Here is a 27,098-nt window from a genome sequence, read left to right on the forward strand (position 1 = left end):
ATACAAAAGACTTCATCAGGGGTTTCTCTCAAGTGGCTGAGAAGTATAGTTGTTTATACAAAAAGTATAATGCGACAAAACTTGTTCATACACGCATGATGGAAGCTCCTATATAACACCGAGGCTTTCTGATGAACAATCAGTGTAGCCTTATGGTGAGATAACTTGTACAAAAATTCGGAAACCCAGGTACTGAAGGGTCACTTTAGAAAGGAGACCTTCTATGTGTCTGCTATGGACGCTCAGTACCAGTTGCACTGAACAAGTTTTGTCGCATTATACTTTTTGTATAAACAACTATACTTCTCAGCCACTTGAGAGAAACCCCTGATGAAGTATTTTGTATAAGACGAAACGCGTTGGGTTGTCTGTGTTGTGAAGCTATCTACGAACCAACTGTAAGGAGAAGGAGGAGATTGTTGTGAACCTTCAACATTTTGTATTCAGCGCTAAGAGTCATACATCCTAAAGTGTGGAATTGTCACGATCCGGGTATCTGGACGCCATTTCTTACCCATCAGATGCCTCCTAAGGCTGGCTCAGCGCTCCAGGACCGGATCCCATCTGTTATCCTGATGTGTACATTCCTGTATCCTCTCCTGTCACTCTGGGACGCTGTCACAGTAAACGCCATATTACACCTGGCATGGCGTCTCCCGCGGCCTCCGCCGCCGTCCCTGAACTTCTGCATGCAGAGTGTCTGAGTGGCGATTACGTCAGCCGCGGCCTCCGCTGTGTCCGCGTGGTTGGATGTGCATCTGTCAGCCTGGCGCCTCCTGTCTCCGGTGGCCGGCGCCGCCATTACTGTTTTCATTACCACATGGATTACAAACCAAACTTCCCTCCAAGTGTCTGCATGGGCGCAGCCATCTTGGATTCTGTCAGCTGATCATTTCCACCAATCTGTTCTCAGTATTGATAATCTGCATAATTGCCTAGCCAATCCCTTCCTTGCTGCAGGTATAAATACACTGTGCCTGAGCAAGGAAGGCGTCAGTGCTTTGGTTGTCAAACCTAGTTCCTGTTTGTCTCTCTCCTGTGATTGTCTTCCAGGTTCCAGCTCCTGTCTCAAGACTTCCACCATAGAGACCCGCACCAGCATTCCACCTGCGGTGTAGCCTGACTCTCCAATCCATTGTGGATTCATCTGTTTCCAGCTACAACATTACCTGCTTCCAGCTCAGCTTCCAGCAGAGTACAGCTTCCCTTAAAGGGCCGGTGTCCTTTCTACACTTTACCACTCTCCACCGGTATTATTATTTCTCCGCTCTCAAGTTCTACATTTCAGTTCATATTTCATCGCTCCCAAGTTCATTTATTATTTAACTGGTTCCAGCCAGTATCCACTCCGTGCTAACAACAGTCTGGTTCCAGCCAGTATCCACAGCAGCTGTTTTATCTTCAGCAACCCAGCTTTTCCTGGAACACCAGCTGGCACAATCCTGGGTTATCTCCATTGCTACAGTCGGGCCTGGTAAGGACTTTCCATCTAGAAGATCATAAGAACTATCTCACACTACCAGTGCCCTGTGGCTCCTGCCATCCTGTAGTACCCAGGAACTGTATTTATTCTTTGCTGACTTTTACGTTTTCTTTTACTGCTGCTGTGTTGCGGAGTTGTCATAATAAACATCATTGACTTTTATCCAAGTTGTCGTGGTCACGCCTTCGGGCAGTTATTATTCATGTTACTTACATGTCCAGGGGTCTGATACAACCTCCCAGGTTCCGGTACATCTCAGCCCCTACAACTGAGGCTGCCTCCCGTCAGCTCAGGCCCTCAGTTGTGACAGTAAGCACTGACCTAATGAATCCAGCCGGAGACCAGGATCAAGCGGCCAGGCCGATGCAAGAACTGGCAGCCCGACTAGAACATCAGGAGACTGCACAGGGCATCATCATCCGCTGTCTCCAGGATCTCTCTACTCGGCTGGATGGGATTCAGACAACTCTCCGTGGATCAGGCGCGTCTGGTGCGTCAACCACAGTGACTCCAGCTATAACCCCACCCACCTTACCCATTTCTGCTCCACGTCTTCATCTTCCAACGCCAGCAAAATTTGACGGATCTCCAAGATTCTGCAGGGGATTTCTCGACCAGTGTGAGATTCAGTTTGAGCTACAACCTGGCAATTTTCCCAGTGACCGTACAAAAATTGCCTACATTATTTCTCTTCTCAGTGGCTCAGCCCTTGATTGGGCATCACCGTTATGGGAGAGGTCCGACACCCTGCTATCTTCCTACACTGCCTTCGTGTCAACATTCAGGCGCATCTTCGACGAGCCAGGCCGGGTAACCTCAGCTTCATCCGAGATTCTCCGTTTACGCCAGGGGTCACGTACTGTAGGACAATATCTGATACAGTTCCAGATCCTGGCATCCGAACTGGCATGGAACGACGAGGCCCTGTATGCTGCATTCTGGCATGGCTTATCTGAGCGTATTAAAGATGAGTTAGCTACCAGAGACTTACCTTCTAAGTTAGATGAGCTAATCTCACTCTGCACGAAAGTTGATTTACGTTTCAGAGAGAGAGCAACTGAGCGTGGAAGATCATCTGCTCCAAAATCTTCTGCTCCTCCTCCTCGTCAACTGTCACCATCTAAAGATGAGCCCATGCAACTTGGCCGTTCCCGTTTAACTCCTGCTGAGCGCCGAAGACGTCTCTCCGAGTTTCTCTGTCTCTATTGTGCAGCTCCGTCTCACACCATTAATGCCTGTCCCAAACGTCCGGGAAACTCCAAATCCTAGCTCGCCAAGGAGAGGGCCGGCTAGGAGTAATGATCTCCTCTCCATCTCCTCAAGATTGTAATCTCCCAGTCTCGCTTCAAGTTGCTCAACGTTATCGGAACGTCATTGCCCTCCTTGATTCCGGAGCAGCTGGGAACTTTATTACCGAAGCCTATGTTAAACGGTGGTCCCTACCCACCGAGAGACTTTCTTCGTCCATTTCTTTAACTGCCGTGGATGGCAGCAAAATTTTTGATGCAGTTATTTCTTTAAGGACTCTACCAGTTCGTCTGAGAGTGGGAGTTCTTCATTCCGAACTTATTTCTTTTTTAGTGATTCCAAGAGCCACACATCCTGTGGTCCTGGGCCTTCCATGGCTCCGTCTTCACAATCCTACAATTGATTGGACGACTACGCAAATCCTGGCATGGGGTTCCTCCTGTGCTGAGACATGTTTGTTTAAAGTATTGCCTGTCTGTTCTTCCTCCCCCAGGTCGTCTGATGTTCCACCTCCTCCATATCAATATTTCACGGATGTGTTCAGTAAAGCTTCTGCTGATATCCTTCCTCCTCATAGAGAATGGGACTGTCCGATTGATCTCGTTCCAGGGAAGGTTCCACCTCGAGGCCGAACTTATCCGTTGTCTCTGCCTGAGACGCATTCTATGGAGGAATATATTAAAGAGAACCTAGCAAAGGGGTTCATTCGACCTTCATCTTCTCCAGCCGGCGCAGGCTTCTTTTTTGTAAAAAAGAAAGATGGTGGTCTGCGGCCGTGCATCGACTACAGAGGTTTGAACGACATTACCATCAAGAACCGTTATCCTTTACCCCTGATTACTGAGCTCTTTGACAGAGTTAGCGGAGCTACCATCTTTACAAAGCTGGACTTGCGAGGTGCATACAATCTCATCCGGATCCGTGAGGGTGACGAGTGGAAGACCGCCTTTGACACCCGTGACGGACATTATGAGTACCTCGTCATGCCCTTCGGATTGAGCAATGCTCCAGCTGTCTTCCAGCATTTTGTCAATGAGATCTTCAGAGACATTCTATACCGTCATGTCGTGGTCTATCTAGACGATATCCTCATTTTTGCCAACGATTTAGAGGAACATCGTTTTTGGGTTAAAGAGGTTCTGTCCCGTCTCCGTGTCAATCATCTCTATTGCAAATTAGAAAAATGCGTCTTTGAAGTCAAGTCCATTCCGTTTCTAGGGTACATTGTGTCCGGTTCCGGACTAGAGATGGATCCTGAGAAACTACAAGCAATCCAAAATTGGCCGGTACCCTTAACCCTCAAAGGGGTCCAGAGGTTCTTAGGGTTCGCCAACTATTACCGAAAGTTTATACGAGACTTTTCCACCATTGTGGCGCCTATTACTGCTTTCACTAAGAAGGGTGCTAACCCGTCCAAGTGGTCTGAAGAAGCCATGCAAGCATTTCATCTTTTAAAACAAAGGTTCATCTCTGCGCCTGTTCTGAAACAGCCTGACATCGACTCTCCTTTCATCTTAGAGGTGGATGCCTCCTCCGTTGGAGTAGGAGCGGTGTTATCTCAGAGGGCTAAAGATGGCCATTTACATCCTTGCAGTTTCTTCTCCCGGAAGTTCTCCCCAGCTGAGCGCAACTATGCCATTGGCGACCAGGAGTTGCTAGCCATCAAGCTCGCTCTAGAAGAGTGGAGGTATCTGTTGGAGGGAGCTTCTCATTCAATCACCATACTTACAGACCACAAGAACCTTTTATACCTGAAGGGCGCACAATGTCTCAACCCTCGTCAGGCCAGATGGGCACTTTTCTTTTCCAGGTTCGACTTTAAACTCCAGTTCTGTCCGGGCTCTCAGAATCGCAAGGCCGATGCCCTTTCCCACTCATGGGAGCAAGAAAATGAGTCAGAGTCTTCAGACAAGCATCCTATTATAAATCCGTTGGCATTCTCCACGGTAGGGATGGACTCTACGCTCCCATCAGGGAAAAGTTTTGTGAAGCCGATGCTAAGGAAGAAGCTCATGCATTGGGCCCATGCTTCCCGTTTTGCCGGACATACAGGTATCCAAAAAACCCTGGAGTTTATCTCTAGGTCCTATTGGTGGCCAACTCTGAAAAAGGACGTCTTGGAGTTTATTGCATCTTGCCCAAAGTGTGCCCAACATAAAGTATCCCGCCAGTCGCCTGCGGGGCAACTGGTTCCACTATCCGTTCCCCGTCGACCATGGACCCACTTGTCGATGGATTTCATTACAGACTTACCCATGTGCAACAAGTTCAATACCATCTGGGTGGTAGTTGACCGGTTCACCAAGATGGCACACTTCATTCCTCTCACCGGTCTTCCGTCAGCTTCCAAGTTGGCTCAAGTATTCATACAAGAGATCTTCCGACTCCACGGTCTTCCTGAAGAAATTATCTCAGATCGAGGAGTTCAATTCACAGCCAAATTCTGGCGAAGTTTATGTCAAGTCCTCCAAGTCAAGCTAAAGTTTTCCACGGCTTACCATCCTCAGACCAATGGTCAAACCGAGAGGGTGAATCAGGACTTGGAGGCCTTCCTCCGCATCTATGTGTCCTCCTCTCAAGATGACTGGGTTCAATTACTTCCCTGGGCCGAGTTCTGTCATAACAACCAGTATCATTCTTCATCTGCTTCAACACCATTCTTCACTAACTTTGGATTCCACCCTAAAGTCCATGAGTTCCAACCGCTTCCAGCAACTTCTGTTCCCGCAGTGGATATCACCTTGCATCAGTTTGCCAATATCTGGAAGAGCGTACGATCAGCTCTGCTCAAGGCATCGTTCAGGTACAAGAAGTTTGCGGATAAGAAGCGTCGAGCAGTTCCTGCTCTCAAGGTGGGTGATCGGGTATGGTTATCCACGAAGAATTTGAGGTTAAGAGTTCCCAGTATGAAGTTTGCACCTCGCTATATCGGTCCTTTCAAGATTGAACAAGTCATCAATCCTGTTGCTTACAGACTCCAGTTGCCTCCCTTCTTAAAAATACCCAGGACATTCCATGTTTCCCTGTTGAAACCGCTGATCTTGAATCGGTTTCATTCCTCACTTCCTCCAACTCCGAAAGTCCAAACTCAACGAGGCGTTGAGTATGAAGTGGCCAAGATCCTGGACTCACGTTACGGTCAACTACAATATCTTATTGACTGGAAGGGTTATGGTCCTGAGGAACGTTCATGGACCAATGCTTCTGATGTCCATGCTCCTGCCTTGGTCCGGAGATTCCATTCCAAGTTTCCTCAAAAGCCAAAGAAGTGTCCTGGGGCCACTCCTAAAGGGGGGGGGTGCTGTCACGATCCGGGTATCTGGACGCCATTTCTTACCCATCAGATGCCTCCTAAGGCTGGCTCAGCGCTCCAGGACCGGATCCCATCTGTTATCCTGATGTGTACATTCCTGTATCCTCTCCTGTCACTCTGGGACGCTGTCACAGTAAACGCCATATTACACCTGGCATGGCGTCTCCCGCGGCCTCCGCCGCCGTCCCTGAACTTCTGCATGCAGAGTGTCTGAGTGGCGATTACGTCAGCCGCGGCCTCCGCTGTGTCCGCGTGGTTGGATGTGCATCTGTCAGCCTGGCGCCTCCTGTCTCCGGTGGCCGGCGCCGCCATTACTGTTTTCATTACCACATGGATTACAAACCAAACTTCCCTCCAAGTGTCTGCATGGGCGCAGCCATCTTGGATTCTGTCAGCTGATCATTTCCACCAATCTGTTCTCAGTATTGATAATCTGCATAATTGCCTAGCCAATCCCTTCCTTGCTGCAGGTATAAATACACTGTGCCTGAGCAAGGAAGGCGTCAGTGCTTTGGTTGTCAAACCTAGTTCCTGTTTGTCTCTCTCCTGTGATTGTCTTCCAGGTTCCAGCTCCTGTCTCAAGACTTCCACCATAGAGACCCGCACCAGCATTCCACCTGCGGTGTAGCCTGACTCTCCAATCCATTGTGGATTCATCTGTTTCCAGCTACAACATTACCTGCTTCCAGCTCAGCTTCCAGCAGAGTACAGCTTCCCTTAAAGGGCCGGTGTCCTTTCTACACTTTACCACTCTCCACCGGTATTATTATTTCTCCGCTCTCAAGTTCTACATTTCAGTTCATATTTCATCGCTCCCAAGTTCATTTATTATTTAACTGGTTCCAGCCAGTATCCACTCCGTGCTAACAACAGTCTGGTTCCAGCCAGTATCCACAGCAGCTGTTTTATCTTCAGCAACCCAGCTTTTCCTGGAACACCAGCTGGCACAATCCTGGGTTATCTCCATTGCTACAGTCGGGCCTGGTAAGGACTTTCCATCTAGAAGATCATAAGAACTATCTCACACTACCAGTGCCCTGTGGCTCCTGCCATCCTGTAGTACCCAGGAACTGTATTTATTATTTGCTGACTTACGTTTTCTTTTACTGCTGCTGTGTTGCGGAGTTGTCATAATAAACATCATTGACTTTTATCCAAGTTGTCGTGGTCACGCCTTCGGGCAGTTATTATTCATGTTACTTACATGTCCAGGGGTCTGATACAACCTCCCAGGTTCCGGTACATCTCAGCCCCTACAACTGAGGCTGCCTCCCGTCAGCTCAGACCCTCAGTTGTGACAGGAATAATAATACATCTCTGTATTGATTTGAATATGTTTTTAATAAATGTTTTATGATGGAACATGTTATTATTTTATGTTAAAAAGTGACAACCAATTTAGGGTTGGAATAGTGGGAGTTGATGTGACTCTTTGGCGCCAATTCTTCTATTGTTGCATATTCTCTATCTTTGGTCCCTTCTAACAGGGGACTTAGTCGAATAGGCTGCCTGTACCAAAAAGTATACGTTTCATTTTAGGGTGATAGTTTTAACAAACTAGCGCAGAGGGAGAGTATTTGTTTTGAATATATATATATATATAGTGAAGAAAGTCTGGCGGCACTCAGGAGACTTTTCAAATGATGAATTTAATAGAGTAACATCCAACAATTGTTTCGGGCCTCCGCCCGTCGTCAGGGATTATTAGATTGCAATTCCCCCGGGGACGCCCTGCCACGGCAGGCACAGGGAGCCCCGCACCCCAGAGAATACCCCCAATAAATATTGACTACCATAGTAAACAAATGTAGGAGACTTACCTCAGTGAGCATCGCAATCTAACTCTTATTTTAATACGCTACGCCACTTATAGTTTGTTTTATATATATGTAACACCTTCACATAATTTTCTTTCACTCCTCACATCACTCATACATGCAGCAGTAGCTGCTCCTACCTCTTTAACCCTTTATTTGTATCACTTGAGTGGTGCCCTGGGGTTGTCTGGCTGGGTGGCTCTGGGGTGTCCTGCCCCCCAGACCTGAACCCCTATAATTAGTGTTAGGGACTTACCCAATGAGAGGTTACCTTGGTGCAGTGGGTAAGCTTATAGCCCTGGCCAGGATTTTGTTAAATGCTACAAAGAGGAATGGGCAGTTTCGCCCATTCCTCTTTGCAGCACCTCTCAAGCTCCATCAGGCTGGATGGGAAGCAGCGGTGCACAGCCATTTTCAGATCTCTCCAGAGATGTTCAATCGGATTCAAGTCTGGGCTCTGGCTGGGCCACTCAAGGACAATCACAGAGTTGTCCTGAATCTACTCCTTTGATATCTTGGCTGTGTGCTTAGGGTCGTTGTCCTGCTGAAAGATGAACCATCGCCCCAGTCTGAGGTCAAGAGTGCTCTGGAGCTGGTTTTTATCCATGATGTCTCTGTACATTGCTGCATTCATCTTTCCCTCTATCCTGACTAGTCTCCCAGTTCCTGCCGCTGAAAAACATCCCCACAGCATGATGCTGCCACCACCATGTTCCACTGTAGGGATGGTATTGGCCTGGTGATGAGTGGTGCCTGGTTTCCTCCAAACATGACACCTGGCATTCATGCCAAAGAGTTCAATCTTTGTCTCATCAGACCACAGAATTTTGTTTCTCATGGTCTGAGAGTCCTTCAGGTGCATTTTGGCAAACTCCAGGCGGGCTGCCATGTGCTTTTTACTAAGGAGTGGCTTCCGTCTGGCCACTCTACCATACAGGCCAGATTGGTGGATTGCTGCAGAGATGGTTTTCCTTCTGGAAGGTTCTCTCTCTCCACAGAGGAATGCTGTAGCTCTGACAGAGTGACCATCAGGTTCCTGGTCACCTCCCTTACTAGGGCTCTTCTCCCCCGATCGCTCAGTTTAGACGGCCGGCCAACTCTAGGAAGAGTCCTGGTGGTTCCGAACTTCTTCCATTTACGGGTGATGGAGGCCACTGTGCTCATTGGGACCTTCAAAGCAGCAGATATTTCTCTGTACCCTTCCCCAGATTTGTGCCTCAAGACAATCCTGTCTCGTAGGTCTACAGACAATTCCTTTGACTTCATGCTTGGTTTGTGCTCAGACGTGCACTGTCAAGTGTGGGACCTTATATAGATAGGTGTGTGCCTTTGCAAATCCTGTCCAATCAACTGAATTTGTCAAGGTGGACTCCAACTAAGCTGTAGGAACATCTCAAGGATGATCAGTGGAAACAGGATGCACCTGAGCTCAATTTTGAGCTTCATGACAAAGGCTGTAAATACTTATGTACAAGTGATTTCTTAGTTTTTTATTTTTAATACATTTACAAAAATAAAAAATAATTTTTTTTTTCACATTGTCATTATGAGGTATTGGGGGTAATCCTGAGTTGATCGCAGCAGGAATTTTGTTAGCAGTTGGGCAAAACCATGTGCACTGCAGGGGAGGCAGATATAACATGTGCAGAGAGATTTAGATTTGGGTGGGTTATTTTGTTTCTGTGCAGGGTACATACTGGCTGCTTTATTTTTACACTGCAATTTAGAGTGTAGATTGAACACACCACACCCAAATCTAACTCTCTCTGCACATGTTATATCTGCCTCCCCTGCAGTGCACATGGTTTTGCCCAACTGCTAACTAAATCCTGCTGCGATCAACTCGGAATTACCCCCATTGTGTGTAGAATTTTGAGGGGAAAAATGAATTTATTCCATTTTGGAATAAGGCTGTAACATAACAAAATGTGGAAAAAGTGAAGCGCTATGAATACTTTCCAGATGCACTGTAGATAGATAGACAAAAAGGAGCGGCACTCTGAGACTTGTGAAAAACGTTTCAAACAGCAGTGATCATTTAATCCTCATTTCGGAGTGTTAGCCCCTTCATCAGGACCTGATGAAGGGGGTAACACCCTGAAACGTTGATTAAATGATCACTGCTGTTTCCAATTTTTTTCACAAGTGTTGGAGTGCCGCTGCTTTTTTTTATTATATTAGGGGTGCTGTCCCCTTACTGAAGGCACCTGGGCAAGTATGCAGCATTAACCCACAGAGTGCCGGATCACAAGTGAGGATATATATATTTGTTTTTTCCCTCAAACATCAGAACATTGCGACCATCACAACCAGATCATTGGGACCATTGCAACTTTGACTTCCCCAGGGACTGCTTATCTGAGCAGCCGCCGGGTACATACTGAGGACAGGTAAACTCACATTTCTGAGGCAGCTGCTCTTTTGTGCAGCCACTTGGTGGGGAGTCCTACTGTGCTGACCGATCAGCAGTGACACTGGGGAGAGAGGAGGGATGCAGGGAGTGTCGGCTGCTCGGCTTCTAGAAGAATATCTTCCAACAGCCGCCCACTCATTGTTTCTGACTGGTCGCGACAACGCACAGCCTGGTGTGGTCGCAGATAATGAGACCACGCCAGGCAAGTAGGTAACCAACAAGATTTCTTGCTCTGTTGTGTTTAGGCTAAGAGGAAATGTTAGTGTATAGATTACTTTATTTCACTCTCCAATAATTACAGTATATATACATTCCAACTGCCCCATTAATAACCAGACAATGAGCCATATTCCTTTGCTACAACCTATGGACTGAAACATCTTGCATTTCCTAGAAAATGAAAACAAAACTAAGAACTCAGACTTCCACAAGGGGGGTTTTGTATCCGCATACAGTTAGGCTGACTACATCTTCGTCATTTCCCATGTTATTCTGGTGTGACAGATATTTAAAAACCACTAGAATATAGTGTATACATTGTCCTGTGCATACACGGACAGACACGTCTTTATTTCCTTGTAATATTGGGGCAGATGTATTAACCTGGAGAAGGCATAAGGAAGTGATAAACCAGTGATATGTGCAAGGTAATAAAGGCACCAGCCAATCAGCTCCAATATGTAAATTAACAGTTAGGATCTGATTGGCTGGTGCCTTTATCACCTTGCATATATCACTGGTTTATCCCTTCTCCAGGTTAATACATCTGCCCCATTCTTCTTTGGGGGATGTCTTTTTATTTATAATTTATAGCATGTTCCCGTGTTGCAGTTTACAAATTGCAGTTCCTGTGGGACACATGCATGGCACTTTACCACTAGAAAAAGTATGTTTGTAAAATTGATTGCTTTTATTTTAGAACTGTTTGCCATGACTCTTGTGTACTGTGCTCTCCGTTGTGTTGTAGATGGATTACATTTCCTCTCTTCAAAATAGCTGTTTGTTTGTAAGCAAAACATTTTTCATATATTGTTATTGCAGAGGGTAATATCACTAATCAACATCCGTTAGATGTGCAGGAACAGACATGGTGGCGGATTAACAACAAGGGGCCTGTTCAGAGATATACATTAACTCAATGTTAATGCACATTTCCGGTGGTTTGAGATCTCCGCATACGCAGATGGTGCACTGTGCATGAGCACATCTAGTCCTGCAACATCATTCGCAGCCTGCAACTCAGTTTGGGGGCGGGGAAGAGTGGTGAAGGGGAACATTTGTCAAAACTGGGACATGCAGATTGAATGGTTCTGGCAGCCATTCTGAGTAACCTTAGGGTGTTGATATTCACGCACAGGGATCCGATGCTGTGTCTGTGGATGCAGCAGCAGATCAGCCAAGCCTGCAGTGGGTGTCTATTTACTAAAGACGCATCCTGCAGCTTTAAAATAATTTAGCTCAGCCACTGTGCTGCGTTCAGAGTTACAGGGGCCGTGCTACAGTGTCCACATCTGAATCAGCCCAAAGGAGGCCAGAGGCCCCCCACAAATAGTTACATCACTTGCGTGGGGTCACTGTGGCATAATGTGTACTTGGGAATTGTGTGTGGCATAATGTCAGCCGGGGGCACTACAGTGTGTTCGACACTTTTGTGATGCTGATAGCATACCTCCCAATTGTCCTGCCTTGCCATTAGCGGGCCGCGCGTCATCTAAACAGTGCGGGAAGGTGAGCATGGGGGTAACCCAACTGCTTGGGGAGCACTGGGCACGCTTCCAGAGTGAAGAAAACAAGGACGTGGTGTGAGGCCTTCCGGCACCTCGGGTCCTTCCACCCGAGGTCACGCCCCCATTCTACAGAAACCATGCCATGCACTCTTTTGAACGCATGCGTTTGGCACACAAGGGTCCCGTTTTTATATGTTGGGAGGTATGTGATAGTATTTACAGTACACATTCTACTTTTTAATACCATTGCCTGTATACTATTTTACTATTATGTTGTCCTGGGGCTCCACAAACCTTAATCTGGCCCTGAACAGACAAAATATTTGCTATATCTAATAAAGATTGAAAAGGTGATGAAAATATTTTTTTACCAAATGAAAACTATTTCATGATCCCCCTTGTTATTTTCCGGATCGCACTGTGACACCAGTATGTGATGTGCAGAGGTCTTTGTTGTGTTACAAAGTAGTACAGAGCATTATACAAGAGCAGCTATGAGAGACAGTGTTACATTGTAGATAATACGTAAGAGGTGGTGGAATAAAATGAGAACGGACAAGCGTGGGATTTATTCCTTATGATTCATCATTTTATGGCTCATCGACTTTGCAAGCCTTTGCTATACTTGCTTTTATGCTTTCTACTAAAAGGCAAGTAGTAGGAGTGTGGGCTGTGTTTAACCTGTTTTCTCAGAACGTCCACCTCCAGCAAGGTCTTTTGACACCTAGAATTATGGTTGAGTTCCTATATTGTCACAACCATTGCTTCACATTGAGCATACCTGTCATATTAACCTGTTTTATAATGCATAGAATTATGCCTGGTTTAACAGTTGAAAATTAAGTATATTACACAAATCTTATAATCTATTTTTTTTAACATGTTGATAGTATGTTAGTCTATTAAATTGCTAATTATGTGTACATGGGAGGCCGTATCTGTATGGCAATATTCGAAGCTGCTAATATATCTTCCTATACTGTACAATTTAGAATTTTACTAGTATTCCCCCTGCTTGCTGACCCTGACACCATAACTCCAAAGGTCTGCATTTGGATCTGTGTATTATAGGCATAGATTTGATTTATTAATCAAATGATTACTCCAATAATTATTAATTTAAGAGTCCACACTTTAATCCACCCTCTTTTTTTAAAATAAATCACTATCACTACATATAATATAACTTAATATAATAAAAAACCTCTTATGGGGTTCCCAGCAGCTCAGAACCTACTAGGGATGACGCCAGTGTGATGTGTAACAGGGCTATTATGTGCGACCACCCGCCAATCTGACAAGTATCAGGGGCGTGATGCACACAAAATGCTGTTCCTGCTTCGTTCATATATTGGGAGGTTTGCACTTAGCAAAATGTTATCAGGAGCGTGTAGACGGAACTGCGCCTTATTCGGAGGTGAGCTGTTTTCGGATGGAGCTCGCACCCAGGGTAGGGCTAATGTGAATCATCTCACAAGCAGATATACTGTACAGTACTGTGCATAAGTTTTAGGCAGGTGTGGAAAAATGCTCCAAAGTAAGAATGATTTCAAAAATAGAAGTGTTAATAGTTTTTTTTTATCAATTAACAAAATGCAAAGTGAATTAAATCAATATTTAGTGTGACCACCCTTCGCCTTCATAACCGCATAAATTCTTCTAGGTTCACTTGCACAAAGTCAGGGATTTTGCAGGATTATAGGGGGTCATTCTGAGTTGTTTGCTCGCTAGCAGTTTTTAGCAGCCGTGCAAACGCATAGTCTCCACCCACTGGGGAGTGTATTTTCGCTTTGCAGCAGAGCGCCTGCAAAATCATTTTGTGCAAAACAAGACCAGCCCTGTAGTTACTCTTTGTGTGCGTTGATTCTAAAGACGGAGGGACGGCTTTTGATGTCACACACCCGCCCAGCCACGCCTGCGTTTTTACCGACACGCCTGTGTTTTTCTAAGCACTCCCTGAAAACGGTCGGTTGACACCCAGAAACGCCCACTTCATGTCAATCTTCCTGCGTTCGGCCATGCGACTGAAAGCTTCGCTAGAACCTGTGCAAAACCATGATGCTCTTTGTACCCGTACGTCGCGCATGCGCATTGCGGTGCATACGCATGCGCAGATTAGCCTTTTTTTGCACTGATCGCTATGCAGCGAACAACGGCAGCTAGCGATCAACTCGGAATGACCCCCATAGTCAGGTGTATGATTAACCAATCATACCAAACAGGTGATAATGATCATCATTATCGTATGTAGGGTAAAACACAGTCATTAACTGAAACCGAAAAAGCTGTGTAGGAGACTTAAAACTCGATTAAGAACAACCAAACTCTGCTACAAAGGTGAGGTTGTGGAAGAGAGCCAAGGGAGCGTTACACATTATGCTCACAGAGTAGTAGTGCCTCTTACACATTATGCCAACAGAATAATAGTGCCAAATAACAGTGCCTCTTACACATTATACCCACAGACTAGTAATGCCCCTTACACATTATGCTCACACAGTAGTGCCCCTTACACATAATGCTGTTACCAAGTGATCGAGTGGCTGTGCTGCCAGTAAGGAGATAACTCATCCCTGGTGCAGTTCCTTCATTGGGAAGTTGGAGGCTTCCTGGTGACTTGCTGACCGTCACCACACATGCACCAACACAATTCGAAAGCATTGGAATAAATGGAGTGATGATGAGAAGGTACAAAATACCATTGCGCATAGAGCTTATATGAGTTTTCTTTAATATACACTGAGATGGAGCTGTTAGAAACTTTCATCCTCATCTGGGACCACTACTCGGCAGCCAGAGTTTCACCAACATCACGCCTCCAGGCCAGTTCTCTAAGGGGTTGGTTGTAGGAGAGTAGAAATTGATATATAGTTGAGATAAGCCCTTTAGATGTGTGATGATGCCTGCACAGTGATTCCATGGGTGAGGTAGAGATGAGTTGCAAGTATTTGTAAAAACTGGTAGAAGAGCTTGTGTGGGAGAGTGAAGCGAGCTTTCATACTAGCAAAGTCAGGGAATGTATGTAAGGGTGCGATATCAAGAGGAAAGAGAATTTTGTGATAGGTCCAGAAATGAAACAGACAGTGGTCTATGTCTATAGGAAGCAGGGTTATTCCATAGAGCAGGCATTCCCAACTGCGGTCCTCAAGGCACACCAACAGTGCAGGTTTTAGTGATATCCAGGCTTCAGCAGAGATGGTTAAATGAAAATAACTGAGGTACTAATTAAGTCACCTGTGTTCAAAGTTAAACCTGGATATCACTAAAACCAGGACTGTTAGTGTGCCTTGAGGACCGCGGTTGGGAAACACTGCCATAGAGGAACTAAAACTGGGAGAAAAGAGCAGAGTTTGTAAAACTTGAGAAGTCCCAATTAGCTAATGTAAATGGTATCTCGGGGAGTGATGACGTTAGAGACTGTAAAATATTTGTTGGCCCTTGCAGTAGGTCTCACCTTTGAATTTTCAACACTAGATAAAGAGCAAAAAGGACTTTGTCTTCTTCATGGTTTCAGCATTACTATTTCTCCATTTTGCTTTTTTACCCTTTTACTAATGCGTCTAAAGAATGCTTATTCTTGCTTTTTCCTGACTGAATATAACCATCAGGCTTTGCTAAAGGATTACTAACATTGTGCAGCAAGGATATCTACCGGTTGCCCAGTAATGTCATTTGTTGCATCGTTACTGAGCTACTTTACATGAATTCTTTGATTGTTCGTTGAGCTTCAAAGAGTGTTTTTCAGCTGAAGCTAGTTCTTGTTATTATGTTGTTTAGAAGCAAAATGACACCTTAATTTGTGACACATTAAGTCCTATTTATGAACTACTAAGCAAGCCAAACCTGTTTTTCTCTTAAAATATTGCTCAGTTTGGCTTAATATATATAATAAATTAATCATGAGAATGAGATGACAGAAGGACTGTCTTTATTACATGTGTCACATCTGTTACTATTTTCTTTTTTTTTTGTTGAGCAACTTTTTTTATAATTACATATTATTATTTTTTTGCCTAAACAATATGAAGCATACTTGCCTACCTGACCCTCTCCATGAGGGAGAAAATGCTCTGTTCCTGGACTTTCCTGGTAATGTATGATTGCCATCACCTGTGGTGAAACACCTTTCTTATCAATTAACTAGCTCACCACAGCTGATGGCAATCATACATTACCAGGAAAGTCCAGGAACAGAGCATTTTCTCCCTCATATAGAGGGTCAGGTAGGCAAGTATGATATGAAGGACATGTAAACAGGTATCCTCCCAAGAGTCCACTTTAATTCAAATATATATTTGGGGCAGCAGTGCTATGTTAAAAAAAAAATAATAATAATGTAAGGCACACATTAAAGCTTGAGGACCCGAGATTAAAAGTCTTTAAAAAGTAGCACATTCTGCTCCCAGGGTCAAAGAGAGTGATGGGAGAGAAGTTACATAGACATTATTCTTCAGAAATAATAGTCAGGATATCTTGGTTACATTTTATATCCGGTTTTTAGTGATCAAAGTTGTAGTCATCCTATCTGGAACCCCTCAATAGCTAAGGCACCGGAAAGTTCACTGAAAGCTAGATTCCATTTTGTAGTGAAGGTGTGTAGGTAATTTACTGGTCTGTGTTTTAACTTGGCCTGGAGAGAAGTGTAGTAAGACCTCTCAGTTGTTTAATACATAATAAATAGAACGACTAAGGTGGACTAGCTAATGTTAATGCATTTTCCCAAACTCAGCTGCAATAGTGCCTTCCCATGGACACTGCTTGTAGGTCACAATTTATACAATCCTCATATATGCATATTTCTGTATTTTAAGTCTTTTTTTTTTAATGATTTTTGTGTTTATAAAATTATAATGGTCAATTTATGGTTCTCTAGTTCTTGCGAAATCAGTTAATTCAAGGACCTACTACTGTATCTCACTACAGGATCATTTTAGATATTCAGAAGATTGACCACAGCTCTTACATGAGGTCTGTATAATACTTTTTGGGTCGTTTTATTAACTTTTATAGACCAAAGCAATTAAATGTCCCTCTGCTACAGCTGAAGTATAGAATATTTAGGAACAGTGTGGGTAACAACCAATACAAAAACAAGATTCTGGTTACAAAGTTAATTTTGGTGAGGAGTTGGAGGAAATCAGGCAAAATGGTGCTGCAAGTTCCATCTGCATCAATATAGAAGGAAATGCTAGAAACTCCTTTACAGGTAGTACCTGATCCATACTTGCCTACCTTCCCATATTTTTGGGGAGTCCCCCTGGCTTCTGGAAGAGTGGCTGGTCCTTCCGCATTTAGCCCACTTACTACTGTAAAAGGCAGGATAGTGAGAATAATGTCTGGAAGGAAGGGGGCGGTACTAATAGGGTGTGATTATTTGACCCGCCCCCTCTTCATAGATGAGCAGTCCATTTTGTCATGAGGGGGCAGGGCCTAATGATGCAAAGAGTCTGCCCCTGTCATCTGCCACATGCATGTCCTCTCTTGGCTTCTCCCGGAGCGGGGATTTTAAAGAAGGTAAGTATGACCTGATCTCAACCATACTGCATAAGTTTGCTCCAAGCACCTTATCTCAGTGTTTAAGAAATGTCCTTCAGAAGGCTCCTTTAGCCACATCGGGTGTCATTGCCATAAGCTTTCTACCTTCTGGTCTATTATTAGGTGATTCTTGCCCTTTATCCTGAATCTAGAGATTCCATTTTCTCTCAGGATCTTAATCCATCCACTTAACATCCCTCCCTAAGGATGCTACATGCTGCATGGTGCCATTCTAGTCTTCCTGCAAATCAAATGCTGCTGCCTTTGGGATCAACGGTGTCACCCCCTAGGCAGCACCACTCACCCATACCTAGTTATGCCCCTGTCCCTTCCACTTTGCAATCTGACATGTCGCCTCTACTTTCTTTTTCCTCCTTTTCTTCAATTTATTTGCTTTCTTTACGTAATAATTGGACATGGCTTACTCTCTACTTTTGGGTATTTTTGCTGTTTTTATTCTATTTCTAGCAATATCATTTGTTATCTGATGTTCCTTCCAAAATAACCAAAAGTTAATTTTGATTTAAACTAGTCTGAGCTCTATCAATCTAAGATACAATCTATTTTTGTATTGGTATGACATTACTCCAAAGAGCTCCACTTTCTAGAGCTTGTCTAATTTGGTATCTGGCCAAAAGGTCAACAGAAACCATTGGGGTTTGGGTGGGGGTATGGTTAAACACTAGGGGGAGGGAATAGGATTAGAAATAGTTGGGTAAATACTCCCAAGAAAGCCGCTGTTGAGACATTGTTGCTAGTGCTGATCCCCACTGGGACCCAGAAGAAGACTCTGGAACCACTGCAGCCGCCGAGACAACGTAAGACACCACTAAAACATCGGGGCCCATTTGTTAACAGCTCATCATGTCGACATATCATCCAAGTAAATTTGATGAATGTTGACATTGCCACTGTCGACATTATAACTGTTGACCAATCCTAACCAACCTTCTAAATTAGATAATGCCATCTTAAGATGGCTTTAGCTCGTTTTCCCCTATGGATTAAGCCCAGCCAAAGAAGAATCTTCTGATATATCCACAGTGGGCTGGACCTCTTCCCAATTTCATTACAATCATTGTGATTGATGCCCATGCATGTGCAGTTGAGGAGCTGGCGCAGAATCTTGATGTAAACAGGCACTTATTGGATGCCCTATGATAAATTGCCCCAAAATGTAATTTTAAATCACCATGATAAGAAAGTAAAATTTTTGGGACATTAACACAATAATTGTTAAATAAGTCCCTTCAGCATTTCTGTGCTTATTTAATATATTCAAGTCATTTCAGTCTTTTACTTCCCCAGACATCCACAGGGCCAGGTGTATTCTTCTAAATGGACGTGATTTTTCATCCTGTATTTTAAAATCCTCTGTGTATTAGTACTTCATATTTGAAAATGATTTTGCTTTAGTGTAGGTTCTTTTTACATATTCTGTAGTAAATTGAAAGCCTACAGTAGGAAAAACTCACAGATGTACAGAGGGAGCCATGCTCAATGTGCTTGTTTTAGAACACATTCAGCATTGGATTACTTGGTTAATTTGAAATAAGAATACTTGGTTAGAACAATTACATGTAACTTCTAATAGTCTGACTGATATAAATTAAAGTGTGAATTAAAAGAACACAGGCACACTTGCCTTTGACAGACTACATGGGGAAATGTTTTCCTTAGCTCTAAAAACCTATTCTGTGGTTGTATTTTTGATAACCTTCAATTGAAAAGCACAGCAGGAAGTTGTCCTGCAAAAGACAAAATGCAATATATTTGTGGATGCTAAGAATACGCTTTCATTTGTATTTTAGATATATAATGCTGGCTTGCACTGTGCCAGCTGAGAGATTGGGCGTCACCTGTGTGTGATCCAGCAGAGAACAAAGCAATTGTATTGCTGGTATGCATTGTGTTACTATGGCAACATACCTGGATTTTTTTATTTATTTTTAAAACGTCATCCTTGATGTTGCTGTAATATATTTGCACAGAAATGTACGTGATGCCACTTCGGTCATTGTGCATATGCCTGGCACCAAACTTCAATTAACTGCTCATAATCAAGATATCAGCTCAGCCAATTTAATATACTTTCTACAGTGTTTCCTTGTGTTACATTTTTATTATTTAATTAAACATTTAATATGATTAGGGCTACTTCTTAGATTTATACCCTTGTCTGTGTCCTATATTTTACTGATAATTTGTGACAGTTATTACAATTTAGAAGTCCTTCAATTAATTAAGGGATCTATTCAGACCTGGACGCAGCCACGCATCTGTACGCAGCGGCGGCGTCAATCGGGTCTGCACACGAGCACTGGCCGCAGTGTGCGTGCGTGACCCTTCACCATGCTTCTGACGTGCAGAGTTTCACGAGCGTGGCGGGCAAAACGGGCGTGGCAGGATAGTTTCTGGGGCAGCTGCGTGACGTCACACGCAGCCACTCCGAGAAAAAAATGGCGCCGGACCGCCTGCCAATGCAAAGGTCAACCTCTATTCGATGCGTTCGTAATTAAATTGCACCACACACATGCTGGGCAGCCTTGCCCTGTTCTGGGCGGCCTCCGCCTGTGTGTAGATGGATGCAGATCTTGCGGCGGGCAAGCAAGATCTGCGTCCATTTCTAAATAACCCCCTAAGTCAGAGTAGTGCCACACTCAGCCGGTTTGGGAAACAGATTTTGATTTTTTCTATTTCCAGCATTATTTCTGACAATAAAGTAAGGCACAAAACAAATTCACTATTTGACATAAGCAGAAAACAAAAACGGTGTATTACGGAGCTATGTGATACATGAAATAATAAGTGTTTATACTTAACTACAGTTAATATGCTCATCCTCCGGCTCTCTCATCTCACTTCAGCAGTTTGCCATGTTAGGATGTGAGGGCGCTACTGTAACTGAGCCAGCAGAGTGTGAATGACATACAAACTTTCTGTGCAGAAAAGGATTGGAGTATTCATGCACAGGGCCTGTGACGACTGACATCTTCCATTTTTACCTGTATCAAATTTAATTGCGACACTATAGCAAAAATGTTGAATGTTGCTCCATCCTTTCTTTAAAGAAGTGGGTGTCACAAATTGGGGTCTTAGTATCACTTACCGAACTTGGCGCTGTCATATCAGCATGCTTTGCAAGTCTCCAAGGCTTGCACAGCCCTCACTGTAGTTTCTGACATGTTTATAAACAAACTATCTGGCATCATTGCCGTGGCCATCTTAAATTGCTCCATGCGATTCTCTAGCCAATCCCAGTGCTGCAGCAGTCACCTGACTCCAGCTCCAATGAGCATTTACCACTTCCTATTTAAACCTAGGACTCTGCAAACCAGGTCTGAGCAACGCCTTCCCTTTGGGATAGCTTCTCACCACAGATGAATGTTTTATATTCTATATCGCTATCCCTGTCTAGTGTCAGCGTGTTCCTACTTCAAGCTATACGTGTGTCCTGGTATACACCTAATCCAACTGTCCTGCTCAGCGCTGCCTTCAACTTCTTTTGTGTCCTGGCTTGCGCTGATACATCTCATCCTGATATCCTGCTCAGCGTCGCCTTCAGCTACCTGTGTATCCTGGCCAGCGCTCTTATCAGCATATTTTTGAATCTTGACCAGGTCTGTCATAAGCATATCCTAGAATCCAGCCCAGCGCCCTCATCAGCATATCCTGAAGTCCAGTTTAGTACTTTCATCAGCATATCCTGGTATCCTGTCCAGCACTGTCTTAAACTATCTCTGTGTCCTGCTCAGTGCTACCAACAGTATATCCAGGAATCCTGTCCAGCGCTGCCAACAGTATATCCTGGAATCCTGCCCAGTTCTGTTCTCAGTATATTTTGAAGTCCTGTCCAGTGCTATAATTTGTATTTCCTGATTCTCTGTCCTGGCCTGCATCTTTGCATAACTGGGTGTACTGTTCAACGCTGTTCTAACTTGGCTATCCATTCATCCATGACTGGATATCCATTCATCCATGTCTTCATCATAACTAGGACTAGGTACCCTACACTTGCAAATTGTCTATGGCATATCCCTTCATCCTGCTACTGCAAATGTCCTCTGGAAATCCATATATCCTGTACCTGTATAACATCTTCAGTTATCCTGCTGTACCTGCGCTGTCAAGCATTCCTGTCATATTTGGATATTGTGCTTTCTGCATCCTACTCCAGTGTCAGTTCAGTGTCGGTCCTGTACATCAGCCATCTGATACCAAAGACAACATTTCTCCTCTATGACTATTTAACAATTCATTTGCTTCTACATTCTGTTCCCCACTATTCTGCTGCCTCTACATGTCACCTAGCCAGGATTGCTAGTAGTGTGTCTTATGTGATGGTTATACTGTGTGCTATGCTGACTTCTGTTATTCCACAGGCTGGTGTCTAGGGTAACTCCTCCTTCTCATATTCCACCCGGACTGTTCCTGTTTTCCCTCCTTCATTCCAGGGTTGGTGAGTTTCCTTCTCTCAGAACCATCCAGCCTCCTCCTATAGTCATACCACACTGAATACGCCCAATCTTGTCCGATCTTGGAAGCTATACAGTGTTGGGCTTGGTTAGTACTTGGATGAGAGACCACTTGGGAATACAAAGTACTGTAGCTATTGCTGTTGCCCTGAGAGTTGAGTCTTCTACTTACTTTGAATCTCTATCTCCTTTCCTTTGCTCATTGCTAGTGTTCTAGGACAAGGGGTACAGGTCAGGCATCCTGGTGATTATTTGAATTCTCAAGTTGTCATCCAGTCTCACCCAGATAACTTCTGATCATCTTAGCCTTATACTGTAACTCCATGAGCATGCTTATACAACATCCTACGCTGATACACCTACACCAGTAGAGCCCAAGGGTCCCATAATAGATTACATACTTTCTTATTCCGTGATAGCGGGGAGTTGGACGCTGCTACACATTGCTCTTTCAGGAGTAGATGTATAACTTAAAGCAAATTCAGCATATTGCTATCTTCTTTCCCTGTATTTGGCTGCATCCCAGCATTACAGATTGCTGGTATACAGGAATACCCTCTTGCTGGAACATCTATTTCAATATATAAAGCTGGGATGTACTAACTAATGGCGGTACATCCCGGCACACATCACATTCATACTAATCACATAAGAGCTGTCCTTTGCAAGCCTCGCCGGTCACTCCACTTCTGGGCAAGCACAGAGGGACGCAGCGGCCTTTGGGTGTGCTGGGAGGGATCTGGTTGAATCCCTCTCAGAGAAAAATGCGGTCCTACAGCCCATAGATAAAATTTGCCACTGATTACAGCCTTCTCCATGGAGCAATACAGATTGTTACTTAGCACCTGGTCCATATAAATAGCCCCCCGGATTATGTAGTTCATCTTTGTGCTTTGTATATGAAATATACAATTTTGGTATGTAGTGCTCCTCTAAGTGTGTGAATAACGCTCACACATTACATTGGTGCCATGTCAGTTCTGTAAAGGTCCATACACACTTAACGATATAATGAGCGACGTCGCTCATTTTCCCCCTCCTTGAGTGACGTCGCTCATTTTATCGTACAGTGTGTATGCCGCCAGCGACGACCGATGCGCGGCCCCGCGGGTCGGCAACGATCGTCGCTGTCGGTAGGGCATGCATGAAGGATGTGGACTGTCGTCCACGACCTTCATGCAGGGCTGGCGGGGGCGTGACGTCACTGAGCGATATGAGCGGTCATATCGCTCAGTGCGTACAGGCGGCCGCCGACCGGCCGGCCCGGGAGGGGGAAACGTTAGACGATGTCGCTCACAGAGCGACATCGTCTAATGTGTATGGGCCTTAAGGTGTAAGATACTGCTTGACAAACCATCAACTGAGACTTATTTTGAGCACTAGATTTTATTGGGACGCAGTAGGCCTGATTCAGAGGTGGAAACTAACTGCACGCACTGCTGATGTTCATGTAGTTGATCAATTATTTGCTACTGCACATACACAAAATATCTTGGAAATCCCTACGGCGCCTTTGCTACGGCGCCTGAGTGTCTACACAATGTTATTAGAACTGGAGAGGAAAAACGATGAGCATTCCTCTCTGGTGTAAAAGAGGTGACCCTAAGGGATCGCAAACAAATCCATCTTATGGGCGTGTCATTTCTAGCGCCCGCTGCCACAAAGGCCATTATTAACCGTAGTCACTGCGCCTGCCGTAGACAGGTGCAAGTGACGATGGTAAAAGCGATGGTGCGGCAGTGGTAGACTGTCTTGCAGCGGCGGTGCCAGTGCATGAAGGAGAGCAGAAAGTAGGAGTCTCAGGGCTTGCACAATCAGACGCATGTTAGTTTACAAGGGGACGACTGAAACTAGAATTTGCACTTTATCGAATCCGTGATTCCATCAACGGGCGCTAGAGCGGACGCAGCAGCAGCCTCCTCTGAATCAGGCCCAGTGTCTGTAAAGCGGGACATGTACCATAATGCCTATATTGGATTATTGGTTTTGTGTAGAATTCCCGTGGCAGTTCCATTGCATTGTTTCCCGTAGCACTTACAATTTGGGATAGGTGAACTGTAAACCTTTTGCTTTGCGAGAGGAAACAAATGCAGGGGAGACAAATTAGCTGAGGAAGAACCGTAAATGGAAATTGATGCCTGAAATACAGTTTACTTTCCTAATGAAATATGAGATTCCAATATTAACAATATTTCATGTTTTTAGGATTTGACAAACATTGTCTTAGTTTGTCAGTTGTGTGTTATGGCTTATTCTTTGTTACTTCACTCCCGCAACCTGAAATTCCAGCTATAATTACTTTCTTTTATGGAAAATGTTTCATACTCATAACATGCAAGTTATAGCTTAGCCAATTATCGCTGCTCCCACAGTGTATGTTTTAATATGTATGTATGCTAAAATACAGAAAAAGGCTTTTGATTGCCTATATTGTTGCTGCACCTGTACTTTCTTGTTAGCCTTATTACGGGAAATGTTTGACTTTGACAATGACCCTGACTTACAGGTATATGACTATACAGCTGCACAGTTCCACACTGCAGTCTCACTGGATGCCCTGCTTCACTCTGTCACAGCAGCAAGTGGTTCCATTAGTTGGCAAATGGTACATGTGTAGGGGGACAGAGACGCTTAGACGGACATGTGAAGTTGGACGCAATTCATGATTAAACTGCATAAATTGCGTCCAAATAAACCAACATGCAATGAGCAAGCCATTAAGAATTGGCAAAATTACAAGATGTGTCCACCAGTTAATGAGCAGGGGGTGCAGTTAAAATACCAGCTGTCGGAATCTCGGGGTTCAGGAGACCGACGCCGGAATCCCGACAACCGGTGAAATAGCGAAGTCCGGAATCCCAGCCACCTCCGGGCATTCCCTCTCAGTTGGTGTGTTCACGCCACCAACCGTGTGGGTATATAACCTGTGGTGAGTACAACAAGCCAGCAGGCCCAGATCGTGTCGAGCACAGTGAGCCCGGAGGGGACTCGCTGCTGGAATTCCGGCAGAAGAGATGCCACTGTCGGGATACTGACAGCCGGCATCCCGTCTGCCGGTAAAACGTATATATGTATTCCATTGAGCAGTATATGAGCCTTTTTTATTTTTAGGGGCATATTCAATTAAAGTCGGATCCATTCCGACATGTATTTGTCGGAATGTGAATGGATCCGACAACCCCTATTCAATCCCCATCTTAATTCGACTTTTTCAAGTCAAATTTAAGATGGGACGCAGAGGAGGCGAGGCGGGCGAGCCACGGGGGGACAGCCGGAGATATCAGCGTTACAGTAGCGCTGCAGCAGGATGTCACTCAGCCGCCCGACCTCACGGCAGCTTCCACCCGGCTCCAGCAGCGTGCTGGAGCTGGGTGGAAGCTGCCATGAGGTTGGGCGGCTCAGTGACATCCAGCTGCAGCGCTACTGTAGCGCTGATCTCCGTGTATGCCCGCCGGCTGCCCCCCCCGTCTCCCTGCGGCTCCCCCCCCCCTCGCCTACTCCGGGTCCGCATCTCAGTCCGACATCATTTTGATGTCGGACTGAGATGGTCGAAAAGGGGGCCAAAACCTGTCGGATTAACACTTGGATCGGCAGCTGTTCCGCCGATCCACGTGCTTTTCGACAAGTTGAATTTATCGACTTGTCGAAAATTTTTGCAAAATATTGAATCAGGATTCGACCAAAAAAAGTCGAAAACTGCCGTCTTTTCGACAGATGGCAGTTTTCGACTTCAATTGAATATACCCCTTAATCATTTCATAACTTGCACAAGGGCTCAAGCCCCCACAAGTTTCCCATCTTGTGACCCAGTCGTATTTGCCTAGAAGGTGTCGCACAAAACAATTCTCTGTTCTGACAGCTGTTAAAAAGCAGCGAGTGGTGTTTAGGTTCAACAGCGTAAGGCTCACTGGCAAAACACTTCACAGAAAACGGTTATTTCTCCTACACCTGTCGCGCAGGTGATTAAACAGCTGCTGAACGTCTGCCTGGATACAGGGGGGTAATTCAGATCTGATCGCAGCAGCAAACTGGTTAACTAATGGGCAAAACCATGGAGGTAATTCAGAGGGGCCACAGTCCAGTAAAAATGTAAAATAATTTAATTAAAGAAAGATTCACCACATGGTAATAACATATATGCGGATGGTAGCATGTACCAAAATCTACCAAACAAATTTGACAATGAAATGTGACCTCTAGGTGACCACATTTTCCACCAGCAGTTAGCTGTAAGGCTGGAGTATGTACTGTACAATTCTAGAGACAGGTTTCTATCTGCCTATTAAGCTTGTTTTCTTAATGTATCCCGTGATAGAAAATGTCTCTTCACATGGAAATTTGATGAAAGGACCAACAAGGCATAAAGAAAGTAAGAGATGGGGTGGTAGGTGAAGGCTCGGAGGGCACATGTGTCACATGACGACTTTTCAGGTGAAATATTGACTAGCTATCTTTTCTGCTGTGTAAAATCTCTCTCTAGTGATCTCCACTGTAATACAGTGAGACCACAAGCCACCAATACAGAGAAGGGATTAGGGTGCAGTGTGAGGAGTAGGAGAGGAATGGAACTGCTAATGGCTTCAGACGTGTGTATGGAAACGGTGTATACGAACAGCACGTCTATATACAGGGCTGCATGTTTTCATGGTTTGCACGTCAGTCTGGGCAGCTGTGGTCAGCATGAGGTGGATAATGATCCGTTTGCCTTTTGTTTGCATATTTTCATCATACCTACTTAGGGCCTGATTCTGATTTGGAAGTAAAGCAAAAAAAAAACAAGTAACTTTGTGTCTGGAACAAACCATGTTGCAGTGCAAAGTGAGCAAATACATTTATATATATTTTTTTCTGTGCAGTGTAAATACTGGATGCTTTTGCATGTAGCCGACAAATGTTAGACGGCTTTATTTTTACACTGCACTTTAGATTTCAGTTTGGACATACTCCACCCAAATCTAACTCTCTCTGCACATGTTACAGTATATCTCCCCCACTTGCAGTGCAACATAGTTTTTGCCCATGTGCACAGTTACTTTTTTTTTTTTTTGCTTTTCTTCCAAATGAGAATCAGGCCCTTGCTGTCCCAG

At 44.6% G+C, this 27,098-nt stretch overlaps 1 protein-coding gene and 1 pseudogene across 2 annotated transcripts in view; both read left to right on the top strand.

The window, feature by feature from the left end:
* TLK1 (tousled like kinase 1) overlaps window positions 1-27,098 on the top strand; it is a 706,650-nt gene that overhangs the window by 324,650 nt on the left and 354,902 nt on the right. The gene's annotated exons all lie outside the window — the stretch shown is intronic.
* On the top strand, window positions 22,030-22,148 carry LOC134947334 (5S ribosomal RNA; annotated as a pseudogene).

The sequence above is a fragment of the Pseudophryne corroboree genome, chromosome 7, assembly GCF_028390025.1.
Source record: "Pseudophryne corroboree isolate aPseCor3 chromosome 7, aPseCor3.hap2, whole genome shotgun sequence".
Lineage (NCBI taxonomy): Eukaryota > Metazoa > Chordata > Amphibia > Anura > Myobatrachidae > Pseudophryne > Pseudophryne corroboree.